Source organism: Lolium rigidum, chromosome 1 (genome assembly GCF_022539505.1).
Source record: "Lolium rigidum isolate FL_2022 chromosome 1, APGP_CSIRO_Lrig_0.1, whole genome shotgun sequence".
Taxonomy (NCBI): domain Eukaryota; kingdom Viridiplantae; phylum Streptophyta; class Magnoliopsida; order Poales; family Poaceae; genus Lolium; species Lolium rigidum.
Window position 1 is genome coordinate 141,511,454 of NC_061508.1, and position 14,718 is coordinate 141,526,171.

The following is a 14,718-nucleotide window of genomic DNA, read 5'->3' on the forward strand; positions in this document are numbered from 1 at the left end:
CTTTTAATAGAGTACCGGAGCAAAGCATTAACACTCCATGAACACATGTGATCCTCATATCACAGCCTTCCCCTCCGGTTGTCCCAATTTCTGTCACTTTGGGGCCTCGGGTTCCGGACAGCAATATATGTATACAACTTGCAGGTAAGATCATAAAACAATGAATATCATCATGAATCAATAACATGTTCAGATCTGAAATCATGGCACTCTGGCCCTAGTGACAAGCATTAAGCATAACAAGTTGCAACAATATCATAAAAGTACCAACAAATGATACTAGGCACCATGCCCTAACAATCTTGTGGTTATTACATGAACAATCTCATCCAATCCCTACCATCCCCTTCAGCCTACAGCGGGGATTTACTCACACATGGATGGGGGAAGCATGGATGGTTGATGGAGAGGCGTCGGTGGTGATGATGGCGATGATCTCCTCCAATTCCCCGTCCCGGCAGGGTGCCAGAACGGAGTTTCTGATCCCGAGATTGAGTTTCGCGACGGCGGCGGAGTTCTGGATGTCTTCTGGCAAATTGGTCGAACCTCCCGTGCGTTTTTAGGTCAAGGGCTTTAAGTAGTCCAGAGGGGAGCGTCGGGGGCTGGCCGAGGCGGCGTCACCATAGGGCGGCGCGGCCCAGGGGCCCACCGCGCGGCCATGTGGTATGCGCGCCTCGTGCCCCCCTCCGTCTCATCTTCTGGCTCCGTAAGTCTTCTGAGAAAATAGGCCCATTGCAATTATTTCCGGGGATTTTCCTGAAAGTTGATTTTCTGCACAAAAATAAGACACCAGGGCAATTCTGCTGAAAACAGCGTTAGTCCGTGTTAGTTGTATCCAAAATACACAAATTAGAGGCAAAACAATAGCAGAAGTGTTTGGGAAAGTAGATACATTTTGGACGTATCACCCAGTGACGCCCAATGACACGCCAGGACGCGCACGGGCACGCACCGGAGCGTGCCAGAGCATGACGCTGCCCCGCTGACCTTGGCCACCCCTCGCTCCCTCCTCGCGCCAACAGCTCCACCACGTCACCCTCTACACGCTGGACACGCCCACCTGCCTGCGGGAACCCTGTAGACGACGCCACCGTCACCGACGTCCGCCGCGGTACCGTGAGCTCCTGTCAAGCTCCAGCCGACGTCACGGCCTCGTTTTCACCGCCGTCAAGCCCTGCATGACCGCATGGACCGCGCCAACTCGCCTGCGTCATCGCCAGCCACTCCGCGCCCCTGTAGACGTGTCGCCATGGATGACCTCACCGCAGCACCACGGCCTCGCCCCGCCGCTATAAAAGGGGGCCTCCCCTCTCTCAACTCTTCACACCACCAGCATCCCCTCCCCTCAGAACCTCTCCTCGACCACACTCCGCTCGACATTCGCCACCGTGGCCATCTAATGTGACGCCGGAGTCCCGTGGAGCCGCCGCCGAAGAGGAGGCAGATTGGCGCCACCTCCCGCGACGCCACCGGTACCAGGCGAGCCGCCGTCCTCGACAACGTCGCTGCCCACATCGCCGACCATCGCCGGAGCGCCGGTGAGCTCTCCTACCCCCACCCACGCCGCCAGTACGCTCGCCTCTCGCCGGAGATGACGACGGACGTGCGCCGTTCGATCCAATTCTAATCCTACGACTCAGACAAAAACTTACCGCTTCGCGGTTTATTAGTCGCTGACGAGTGGAGCCCACCCTGTCAGGCGGCCCACACGTGCGAGACACGCTGTTGGGCTGGCTTTCGCGTTTTGAATTGTTTCGGCCCATTTAGTTTTCCCGACAGGCCCAAAAATTCAAATCTAGTTTTTCTGTTTCAATTCAAATTCAATACTGGACCCTTTTCAAAATTGAATAGAATGAAATCTACTGAACCAAATTTGATGAAATCTATATATTTGGAAAGGTTATGAAATTATCTAAATAACTACACTGGTCTCAGCCCTAAATTTATTGTAGAATTAATGTAGTAAAAATAACAAGGCAGGGCCTTTTCAAACTTCAAACATTTATTAAAAATCAACCCTAAATGATTTTGAGTTGATTCCAACTCTCATAAATCACATTTGACATACTCTACATGTTTATGTAAAAAGATCACATATTTGTTTGTATGATCATTGGCTAGAGCAAAATAATGACTATATGGCTATTTCTAGTCCATTTAAAATTATCCAAAATTGTTTCTTAAATAGTATGAGAGGTTCCCTCTCATTTGAATCATGGTCCTAAGCAATTCAATATGAAGTGTTGACTTTGGTTTATAGCATCTCATAGTGGATTACTTAAGGACATTAAATTGTTGCAATAGTAGTATTTAAAATGCATGAGGTTTAGCACCTCATTTAAATCATTTTCCTAAATAATAGATATGAAGTGTTGAGCTTGGTCAACATGTACTCATACCTTATTACTATTTGAGGAAATTAAATCTTAAACAAGATTCAATGAGAGGAAATTATTTCTCAAAGAAACATAAATAACAACCCTATTTATTATTTCAACGAGAGGAAATTATTTCTCTTAAAAAGAAAACAAAGTCAACCAACATGTGAATAATGTGGTGAAGCTAGAATAGCTTGTGTGAATCATTTGAGTGCTTAGTCTAGCTTTAAGATTTGTTTGGTGATTGTATACCTCGTATTCGATTATAGACGCTAGTACCAAGGAGTACCAGGGGGAGGAGGTCTACTTGGAAGAAGAAGAAGAAGAAAACTTTGATCAATACACCACTCAAGGCAAGCTAATATTCTTGCAAGCTACCTTAGTGCAAAGCTCTCCTAGAGCAAGGCACTCTTACATGATACCTTATGCTTAATGATCCCAATCCAAGTTTTTACCTTACAAGTTTTTGACTTTGCTTTATCAAAGTTTACTTTTGATTCATGATTTCACTTGGTCTAGATATGGAGTAGTACAAGAGTATCAAATTTAGCCTAGAGCAATACAAGCTAATTAGCACCCCTCATGACTAGTTGCTAGTGCTAAAAACTAAAAGTGACTACTCTAGATGGGAACATGTGAAATGAAATGACTTTGAAAACCTTGGAATGTTGAGTCAGTCTATTGAAAGATTTTGAAGGTGGATGTGACTTGGATGACATGATGAATTTGATAAAAACTGATGATTGGGTTGGATGCGATACCATTCCAATTTTTGAGTACCCCCACAATACCTGATTATGGGTAAGGCTTTAGCTGGAAATTTGTGTGTCTTAGTATGGGTTCCCTCTGAACAAGCGACATAGAGGTTATGCCGAGGCTACCTCTGTTGAAAGTGAAATGACGTGAAAAGAGTTGAATGTACCACCCAAGCCCTGTGCAGTTCCCAGGATAGCAGTTGGTTATCACTGGGAGGCCAAGCTCATGGGGAGAGGTCCCTATACTAGGATGTGTAAGTGAACGGTTAATGGTTGATGATCCGCATACTGAGTTATGATTATTCAGGATTATCCCTGACGGATGTAATCAAATGTTGTGGCACAAGTGTGCAACCTCTGCAGAGTGTAAACCTATTTGAATAGCCGCGTCCTCGGTCATGAACAGTTGGAAAGGCCATACTGTTCCGTCATCAGAACTTTTCCAAAAGGTGACTTGTGATTTGAACTTAAAAAGGGTGACTTTGATTTGAATCACAACAGAGTTGTGGGAATGACACTAATGTTCCCACTTGAGTTAAGTTAGGCAATTGAAGAGTATTTGTTTACTAAATGCTTAAGAAATAAAACTGGCTTTATGCAAATAACCTAGAGCTTAGAACACTCTCACTAAAACTGTTAGTGCTTAAACTAGTATTAGTTTGCGAGTACTTGAAAGTACTCATGGCTGTGTCCCTGGCTATTCAAATGGCCAGACTATGAAGAAGAGCAGCAGTATCAGGAGGACGGACAACAGGACGTCTATAACAACTAGGAGCTTCTCCTGACGTCAAGTGTTGCCTGTGAAATAGATGGACTCTACTACGTATTTCCCGCTAGGTGCTATGTATTGATCCTTAGATCAAGTGTTGTAATGAGACTGGATCATGTGATCTTTTTTTTATGTAAGACTATTATGGTGTTGTAATGAATGATGTGCTATGATATGAACTTATCATGTCTCGCAAAAATAATCTTCCTGTAATGAATGATGTGCTATGATATGAACTTATCATGTCTCGCAAAAATAATCTTCCTGGGATTGCGATGTATGGCATAATAGGCATCTGGACTTAAAAATCCGGGTGTTAACAAGAAGCCAGGTGGTAGATTGGAGCCTTTTTAATTCGCATTTGAAGAGATGATAATGAGCCTTTAAGTTGCGTGGGTTCATTCTCCGTTATGCATGAACTAGGTTTTAAAACACTACTTCCTCTTAACTTCCTCCACACACCCTCTCATAATCAACATAACAATGCTTCGATTTAACATAAGCTATACATAAAAAATATGCGTGTCAACATATAGTTCCATTCCAACAATTGGTTTGAAGTTTTGCTAGCCGTAAATCGCAAATTCCGTGGTCATGTTTACAACTTTTTTGAGCATTTTTTTCTCAAATTCTTCGCACACGGTTGAGCGTTTGAAATTTCCTTTGAGCAATAAGTTCACCCCACCATTCCGCACAACTCTCATGTTGTAAGTTTTTTTTCCCGATGAACATAGAAAGGTAAATAAATTACTTGCTATTATATTGTTAGTTGTGTACACGTGGAAGTTTATTTGGGTGTAACGTAACGCGTTGCTCAACGTCTCACTTGCCCTCTTAATCATAGTGTTCATCGGTCCACCGTTCCATGTGTTAGGCCTTCTGCCCGGCTTGTGCACATGTGGTAGCCACGCTTGCCGTCGGTAGCGGCATGGTCGTGTGTCCAGATGGCATTCCCAGTTTCTCATCGAGATGCCCCGTTCCAACTCGGAACACACGTGCAGCCCCGTCTGCGCGAATTTTGTTGGAATTTTGGGGTCTGCGGACCTGAGATCATTGTTAGATGTATATATCTGTTTATTGTAGTTTCCCCATATGTTAGGGGGCTTTCTGCATATGTGCACCTGTACATGTACTATATATTGTGACCTTTGGCCCCCTGGTAATACAACAAGCATATTGCTCTAACATGATATCAGAGCCGAAATTGGTTCTCTAAATTTCCCGGCCGACGTCGCTTGTCCGTCTTGCCGTTCGTCTGCTTTTCTCTCCGTCGCCCGCTACTTCTCCAGGAGCCCGTCTGCTTCGATCCCGCCTGAGGCCGCCCGCTCGCCCGCGTGAGATCGCCTCCGCCCGACTCCGTCTGCCGGCCGCCTCCGCTTCGCCCGCTCTGCTCGCGATTCCGTCGCCCGACGGCCGCCTCCTCCCGATTCCGTTTGAGTCCCGCGCGTGGCGCGTGGATCCACCCGGGATCCGTCCGCCCGCCTGCCCTCGCGGGAGAGCGGCAGAATTTGCCCCCGATCGATCTGCTCCCCGCGTGGCCGTCTGCCCGTCCGCCCCGACGCCTGGTGTGGCCGCCTGCTCGTCTACTTGCCCGCCCCAGCCGATCTCTCCTGATCCTCTAGTCCCGGCCGATCTCTCCAGCCTCGCCCGTTTTCTTGGTTCTCTGATCTGTTGCTCCGATCTGTTTCTCTTGCTCCGATCTGTTGGTTCCCGTGAGTTGACTTCTAGCTGAAAAAAAAATCAAAAAAAAAAAATAAAAAAAAATCAAAAAAAAAAACGTCGGTTGTTGTTATCCGATGTCTTCTTCCGCTGATCCCGTCTTATCTTTGGGCCTCCCATCGGTACTTGGTATTTGTCCGGTGCCTCCGTGTATGATGGCTCGCCATTCTTCGTCGCCGTTTGCGGCCTCTTCATGCGGCTCTGCCCGCGCTTCACCGACTTCGTCTACGTCGGCCTCTTCATGCGGCTCTGCCCGCGCTTCACCGACTTTTGCGGCCTCTTCATGCGGCTCTGTCCGCGCTTCGCCGACTTCGTCTACGTCGGCCCGCCGCTCTATATCAACTTTTGCGGTCTCTTCCCGCGGTTATGACCGCGCTTCGTCGACTCCGTCTACGTCGGCCTGCCGCTCTACATCGACTTTCGCGGCCTCTTGATACGTCTCTGACGTATCGATAATTTCTTATGTTCCATGCCACATTATTGATGATATCTACATGTTTTATGCACACTTTATGTCATATCCGTGCATTTTCTGGAACTAACCTATTAACAAGATGCCGAAGTGCCGGTTCTCGTTTTCTGCTGTTTTTGGTTTCAGAAATCCTAGTAACGAAATATTCTCGGAATTGGACGAAATCAACGCCCAGGTTCCTATTTTTCCCGGAAGCATCCAGAACACCCGAGAGTCGCCAGAGTGGACCCACAGGGGGGCCAGATGATAGGCCGGCGCGGCCCAGGCCCTGGCCGCGCCGCCTTATGGTGTCGTCGCCCCTTCGACCTTCTGACGCCGCCTCTTCGCCTATATAAAGGTCCCAGACCTAAAACCTCGAGACGGAAAAACCACGGTACGAGAAATCTTCGAGAGCCGCCGCCATCGCGAAGCCAAGATCTGGGGGACAGGAGTCTCTGTTCCGGCACGCTGCCGGGGCGAGGAAGTGCCCCCGGAAGGCTCCTCCATCGACACCACCGCCATCTCCATCAACCCTGCTGTCTCCCATGAGGAGGGAGTAGTTCTCCATCGAGGCTCGGGGCTGTACCGGTAGCTATGTGGTTCATCTCTCTCCTATGTACTTCAATACAATAATCTCATGAGCTGCCCTACATGATTGAGATTCATATGATGATGCTTGTAATCTAGATGTCGTTATGCTAGTCAAGTGAATTTTACTTATGTGATCTCCGGAGACTCCTTGTCCCACGTGTGTAAAGGTGACGAGTGTGTGCACCGTGTGGGTCTCTTAGGCTATATTTCACAGAATACTTATTCACCGTTATGAATGGCGTAGTGAAGTGCTTATTTATATCTCTTTATGATTGCAATGTGTTTTGTATCACAATTTATCTATGTGCTACTCTAGTGATGTTATTAAAGTAGTTCTATTCCTCCTGCACGGTGTAATGGTGACGAGTGTGTGCATCCGTGTTAGTACTTGGCGTATGCTATGATCATGATCTCTTGTAGATTGTGAAGTTAACTATTGCTATGATAGTATTGATGTGATCTATTCCTCCTACATAGTGTGAAGGTGACGAGTGTGCATGCTGTGTTAGTACTTGGTTTAGTCGTGTTGATCTTTCATGCACTCTAAGGTTATTTAAATATGAACATTGAATTGTGGAGCTTGTTAACTCCGGCATTGAGGGTTCGTGTAATCCTACGCAATGTGTTCATCATCCAACAAAAGAGTGTAGAGTATGCATTTATCTATTCTATTATGTGATCAATGTTGAGAGTGTCCACTAGTGAAAGTCTAATCCCTAGGCCTTGTTCCTAAATATCGCTATCGCTGCTTGTTTCTTGTTTCTATCGCGTTACTACTGCTACCATATTACCACCATCAACTACACGCCAGCAAGCTATTTTCTAGCGCCGTTACTACTGCTCATATATATTTATACCACCTGTATTTCACTATCTCTTCGCCGAACTAGTGCACATATTAGGTGTGTTGGGGACACAAGAGACTTCTTGCTTTGTGGTTGCAGGGTTGCATGAGAGGGATATCTTTGACCTCTTCCTCCCTGAGTTCGATAAACCTTGGGTGATCCACTTAAGGGAAACTTGCTGCTGTTCTACAAACCTCCGCTCTTGGAGGCCCAACACTGTCTACAAGAATAGAAGCTCCCGTAGACATCAAGCTTTTTTCTGGCGCCGTTGCTGGGGAGGAAAGGTAAAAGGTACTCACACTCCGGATCTCGGCTACTAAGCTATTTTCGCCGTTGTAAGTACTCGAAGCTATTTCCTTTAGATCCTGCAATTGCATCTTTTTGTTTCTTGTTTACACTAGTTTGGCATAATGAACGACAATGAGCTTCTTATTCTATTTCCTGATTTAAGACATGGATGGTTTGATGCGAAAATTAAAAAACCCATGGAACATATTAGCATGAATACTTTGAATACCATTGTTGCTAATGATATGGAAAATTCTAAGCTTGGGGAAGCTGGTTTTCATGATCTTTTTAGTCCCCCAAGCATTGAGGAGAAAATTTTCTTTGATGATACTTTGCCTCCTATTTATGATGATTATAATGATAGTGGTCTTTTGGTGCCACCTACTATGGAGAGTAAATTTTATTATGATTATACTATGCCTCCTACACTTGATGAAAATAATGATAGCTACTTTGTTGAATTTGCTCCTACCACAATTAATAAGAATAACTATGCTTATGTTGGGAGTAGTAATAATTTTATGCATGAGACTCATGATAAGAATGCTTTATGTGATAGTTATATTGTTGAGTTTGCTCATGATGCTACTGAAAGTTATTATGAGAGAGGAAAATATGGTTGTAGAAATTTTCATGTTACTAAAATGCCTCTCTATGTGCTGAAATTTTTGAAGCTACACTTGTTTTATCTTCCTATGCTTGTTACTTTGCTCTTCATGAACTTGTTTATTTACAAGATTCCTATGCATAGGAAGCATGTTAGACTTAAATTTGTTTTGAATTTGCCTCTTGATGCTCTCTTTTGCTTCAACTACTATTTCTTGCGAGTGCATCATTAAAACTGCTGAGCCCATCTTAATGGCTATAAAGAAAGAACTTCTTGGGAGATAACCCATGTGTTATTTTGCTACAGTACTTTGTTTTATATTTGTGTCTTTGAAGTTGTTACTACTGTAGAAACCTCTCCTTATCTTAGTTTTATTGCATTGTTGTGCCAAGTAAAGTCTTTGATAGTAAAGTGAATACTAGATTTGGATTACTGCACAGAAACAGATTTCTTTGCTGTCACGAATTTCGACCTTCCCCTCTGTAGGTAGCTCAGAAAATTAAGCCAATTTACGTGCGTGATCCTCAGATATGTACGCAACTTTCATTTAATTTGGACATTTTCATTTGAGCAAGTCTGGTGCCTCAATAAAATCCATCTTTACGGACTGTTCTGTTTTGACAGATTCTGCCTTTTATTTCGCATTGCCTCTTTTGCTATGTTGGATGAATTTCTTTGATCCATTAATGTCCAAGTAGCTTTATGAAATGTCCAGAAGTGTTAAGAATGATTGTGTCACCTCTGAACATGTTAATTTTTATTGTGCACTAACCCTCTAATGAGTTGTTTCGAGTTTGGTGTGGAGGAAGTTTTCAAGGGTCAAGAGAGGAGGATGATATACTATGATCAAGAAGAGTGAAAGCTCTAAGCTTGGGGATGCCCCGGTGGTTCACCCCTGCATATTTCAAGAAGACTCAAGCATCTAAGCTTGGGGATGCCCAAGGCATCCCCTTCTTCATCGACAACTTATCAGGTTCCTTCTCTTGAAACTATATTTTTATTCGGCCACATCTTATGTGCTTTGCTTGGAGCGTCGGTTTGTTTTTGTTTTTGTTTTTGTTTGAATAAAATGGATCCTAGCATTCACTTTGTGGGAGAGAGACACGCTCCGCTGTAGCATATGGACAAGTATGTCCTTAGGCTCTACTCATAGTATTCATGGCGAAGTTTCTTCTTCGTTAATTTGTTATATGGTTGGAATTGGAAAATGATACATGTAGTAAATTGCTATAATGTCTTGGATAATGTGATACTTGGCAATTGTTGTGCTCATGTTTAAGCTCTTGCATCATATGCTTTGCACCCATTAATGAAGAAATACATAGAGCTTGCTAAAATTTGGTTTGCATAATTGGTCTCTCTAAGGTCTAGATAATTTCTAGTATTGAGTTTGAACAACAAGGAAGACGGTGTAGAGTCTTATAATGTTTACAATATGTCTTTTATGTGAGTTTTGCTGCACCGGTTCATCCTTGTGTTTGTTTCAAATAACCTTGCTAGCCTAAACCTTGTATCGAGAGGGAATACTTCTCATGCATCCAAAATCCTTGAGCCAACCACTATGCCATTTGTGTCCACCATACCTACCTACTGCATGGTATTTCTCCGCCATTCCAAAGTAAATTGCTTGAGTGCTACCTTTAAAATTCCATCATTCGCCTTTGCAATATATAGCTCATGAGACAAATAGCTTAAAAACTATTGTGGTATTGAATATGTACTTATGCACTTTATCTCTTATTAAGTTGCTTGTTGTGCGATAACCATGTTCCTGGGGACGCCATCAACTACTCTTTGTTGAATATCATGTGAGTTGCTATGCATGTCCGTCTTGTCTGAAGTAAGAGAGATCTACCACCTTAATGGTTGGAGCATGCATATTGTTAAAGAAGAACATTGGGCCGCTAACTAAAGCCATGAATCATGGTGGAAGTTTCAGTTTTGGACATATATCCTCAATCTCATATGAGAACATTAATTGTTGCCACATGCTTATGCATTAAAGAGGAGTCCATTATCTGTTGTCCATGTTGTCCCGGTATGGATGTCTAAGTTGAGAATAATCAAAAGCGAGAAATCCAAAATGCGAGCTTTCTCCTTAGACCTTTGTACAGTCGGCATGGAGGTACCCCATTGTGACACTTGGTTAAAACATATGTATTGCAATGATCCGGTAGTCCAAGCTAATTAGGACAAGGTGCGGGCACTATTAGTATACTATGCATGAGGCTTGCAACTTGTAAGATATAATTTACATAACTCATATGCTTTATTACTACCGTTGACAAAATTGTTTCATGTTTTCAAAATAAAAGCTCTAGCACAAATATAGCAATCGATGCTTTCCTCTTTGAAGGACCATTCTTTTACTTTTATGTTGAGTCAGCTTCACCTATTTCTCTCCACCTCAAGAAGCAAACACTTGTGTGAACTCGTGCATTGATTCTTACATACTTGCTTATTGCACTTGTTATATTGCTTTGCATTGACAATTATCCATGAGATATACATGTTACAAGTTGAAAGCAACCGCTGAAACTTAATCTTCCTTTGTGTTGCTTCAATACCTTTACTTTGATTTATTGCTTTATGAGTTAACTCTTATGCAAGACTTATTGATGCTTGTCTTGAATTACTATTCATGAAAAGTCTTTGCTTTATGACTCACTTGTTTACTCATGTCATTACCATTGTTTTGATCGCTGCATTCATTACATATGTTTACAAATAGTATGATCAAGGTTATGATGGCATGTCACTTCAGAAATTATCTTTGTTATCGTTTTACCTGCTCGGGACGAGCGAGAACTAAGCTTGGGGATGCTGATACATCTCCGACGTATCGATAATTTCTTATGTTCCATGCCACATTATTGATGATATCTACATGTTTTATGCACACTTTATGTCATATCCGTGCATTTTCCGGAACTAACCTATTAACAAGATGCCGAAGTGCCGCTTCTCGTTTTCTGCTGTTTTTGGTTTCAGAAATCCTAGTAACGAAATATTCTCGGAATTGGACGAAATCAACGCCCAGGTTCCTATTTTGCCCGGAAGCATCCAGAACACCCGAGAGTCGCCAGAGTGGACCCACAGGGGGCCCAGATGATAGGCCGGCGCGGCCCAGGCCCTGGCCGCGCTGCCTTATGGTGTCGTCGCTTCGTTGACCTTCTGACGCCGCCTCTTCGCCTATATAAAGGTCCCTGACCTAAAACTTCGAGACGGAAAAGCCACGGTACGAGAAACCTTCCAGAGCCGCCGCCATCGCGAAGCCAAGATCTGGGGGACAGGAGTCTCTGTTCCGGCACGCCGCCGGGCGAGGAAGTGCCCCGGAAGGCTCCTCCATCGACACCACCGCCATCTCCATCAACGCTGCTCGTCTCCCATGAGGAGGGAGTAGTTCTCCATCGAGGCTCGGGGCTGTACCGGTAGCTATGTGGTTCATCTCTCTCCTATGTACTTCAATACAATAATCTCATGAGCTGCCCTACATGATTGAGATTCATATGATGATGCTTGTAATCTAGATGTCGTTATGCTAGTCAAGTGAATTTTACTTATGTGATCTCCGGAGACTCCTTGTCCCACGTGTGTAAAGGTGACAAGTGTGTGCACCGTGTGGGTCTCTTAGGCTATATTTCATAGAATACTTATTCACCGTTATGAATGGCGTAGTGAAGTGCTTATTTATATCTCTTTATGATTGCAATGTGTTTTGTATCACAATTTATCTATGTGCTACTCTAGTGATGTTATTAAAGTAGTTCTATTCCTCCCGCACGGTGTAATGGTGACAAGTGTGTGCATCCGTGTTAGTACTTGGCGTATGCTATGATCATGATCTCTTGTAGATTGTGAAGTTAACTATTGCTATGATAGTATTGATGTGATCTATTCCTCCTACATAGTGTGAAGGTGACAAGTGTGCATGCTGTGTTAGTACTTGGTTTAGTCGTGTTGATCTTTCATGCACTCTAAGGTTATTTAAATATGAACATTGAATTGTGGAGCTTGTTAACTCCGGCATTGAGGGTTCGTGTAATCCTACGCAATGTGTTCATCATCCAACAAAAGAGTGTAGAGTATGCATTTATCTATTCCGTTATGTGATCAATGTTGAGAGTGTCCACTAGTGAAAGTCTATTCCCTAGGCCTTGTTCCTAAATACTGCTATCGCTGCTTGTTTACTGTTTTACTGCGTTACTACTGCTACCATATTACCACCATCAACTACACGCTAGCAAGCTATTTTCTGGCGCCGTTACTACTGCTCATATATATTTATACCACCTGTATTTCACTATCTCTTCGCCGAACTAGTGCACCTATTAGGTGTGTTGGGGACACAAGAGACTTCTTGCTTTGTGGTTGCAGGGTTGCATGAGAGGGATATCTTTGACCTCTTCCTCCCTGAGTTCGATAAACCTTGGGTGATCCACTTAAGGGAAACTTGCTGCTGTTCTACAAACCTCTGCTCTTGGAGGCCCAACACTGTCTACAAGAATAGAAGCTCCCATAGACATCACCTCTTCACGTGGTTATGACCGCGCTTTGCCGACTCGGTCTTCATCGGCGTGTTGCTCTCCGTCACCCCCTTTGGTGGCCTCTGTGCGTGTGGGTGATAGCTCCTCATCGGCACCTGATTGTACGTCGACCTCTCCAGTCGCGCCCCTCTTTGCGCATGAGATAGCGCAGCTTCACCGCCTGCTTGATGCTTGGGATTCCAGCTTACGTCAGCAGCCTCGCGGTCCGAGTCTCCGCCCTCGTCCTCATTGCACCTACTGTGGCAAGGTTGGCCACACTTCCTCCACCTGTTGGACGCGGGATCCCAGCTTACGTCGGCCAGCTCCAGGATCGTCGCCAGACCGGCTCTTCGAGATCTTCTCGCAGCTTGCACTCTCTCGATCGGGACATTCTCGGGGTCTTCGTGGTCTCGCTCGCTACTCCGCACTCTTCCTCGCCGGGCGCCGCTGGTTCTCGTGACCGGCTCTTCCGGCACCGCGCGACCACCACTTTCTACACGGTCGTGCACGTCCTCGTGGTATCCGGATTCCGGAGCTTCCTTTCATATGACCTCTCGAGTCCTCTATTCTGTCTCGCTCTTCGGTCTCTTATTTCTCCCGTCCGTGTTGTCACTGCTGATGGTACCTCTATTCCTGTTTCTAGTACAGGCACCCTTTCTACTCCCTCTTTCTCTCGTCCCCGATGTTTCTCATGTTCCTCGCCTTCGCATGAACCTTTTCTCTCGCTAGCCAGCTCACCGATTCTGGTTGTCGCGGTCATTCTTGACGCTGAGTCTTGTGCGGTTCAGGATCGTCGCACACAGGCCCTGGTTGGAGCTGGCCCTCGTAGCCGTCAGTCTCCGGGGCTTTGGGAGTTAGACTGGCTTCGTGTTCCTTCCGCTGCCACTTCATCTGCCAGTTCTCCTCCGGTTGTTGCCTCTGTCACCGGCTCTTTTCAGCAGTGTCATCATCGTCTTGGTCACCTTTGTGACTCTCGCCTGTCGTCTTTGGTTCATCGTGGTCTTCTGGGGTCTGTTTCTGGAGATGGGTCGTTACACTGTCAGGGTTGTAGGTTAGGCAAACAGATTCAGCTTCCCTATCCTACTAGTGTGTCTGTCACTCAGCGACCGTTCGATTTAGTCCATTCAGATGTTTGGGGTCCGGCTCCCTTCGCTTCGAAAGGGGGCCATCGATACTATATCTTATTCATTGATGATTTTTCACGGTACACCTGGGTGTTTTTCATGCACTCTCGCAAGTGAGGTGCTCTCTATTTATCAGCGTTTTGCGGCCATGGTCCGCACTCGCGTATTCCTCACCCATTCGCGTGTTCCGTGCTGATTCTCGCCGGTGAGTATATCTCTCAGCACCTTCGTGGTGTCCTTGCCGAGGAGGGCACCCTCGCTCAGCTTTCTTGTCCCGGCGCGCATGCTCAAAATGGCGTCGCCGAGCGTAAGCATCGTCATCTTCTTGAGACCACCCGTGCTATGATGATTGCTTCTTCTCTTCCGCCACATTTTCGGGCTAAGGCTGTCGCTACGTCGGCCCACCTCATTAACATTCAGCCTTCCGCTGCTCTACGAGGGTGGCATTCCTCTCGAGCGTCTCTCCGGTGTTTCTCCGCACTACTCGACTCTCCGTTCATTTGGTTGCGTCTCGCTATGTCCTTCTCGCCTCCTCGCGAACGCACCAAACCGACCGCTCGAGTCCGTTGAGTGTGTTTTTCTCGGATACAGTGATGGGCATAAGGGCTATCGCTGTTGGGACCCCGTTGGTCGTCGGATGCGCATCTCTCGTGACGTCACGTTTG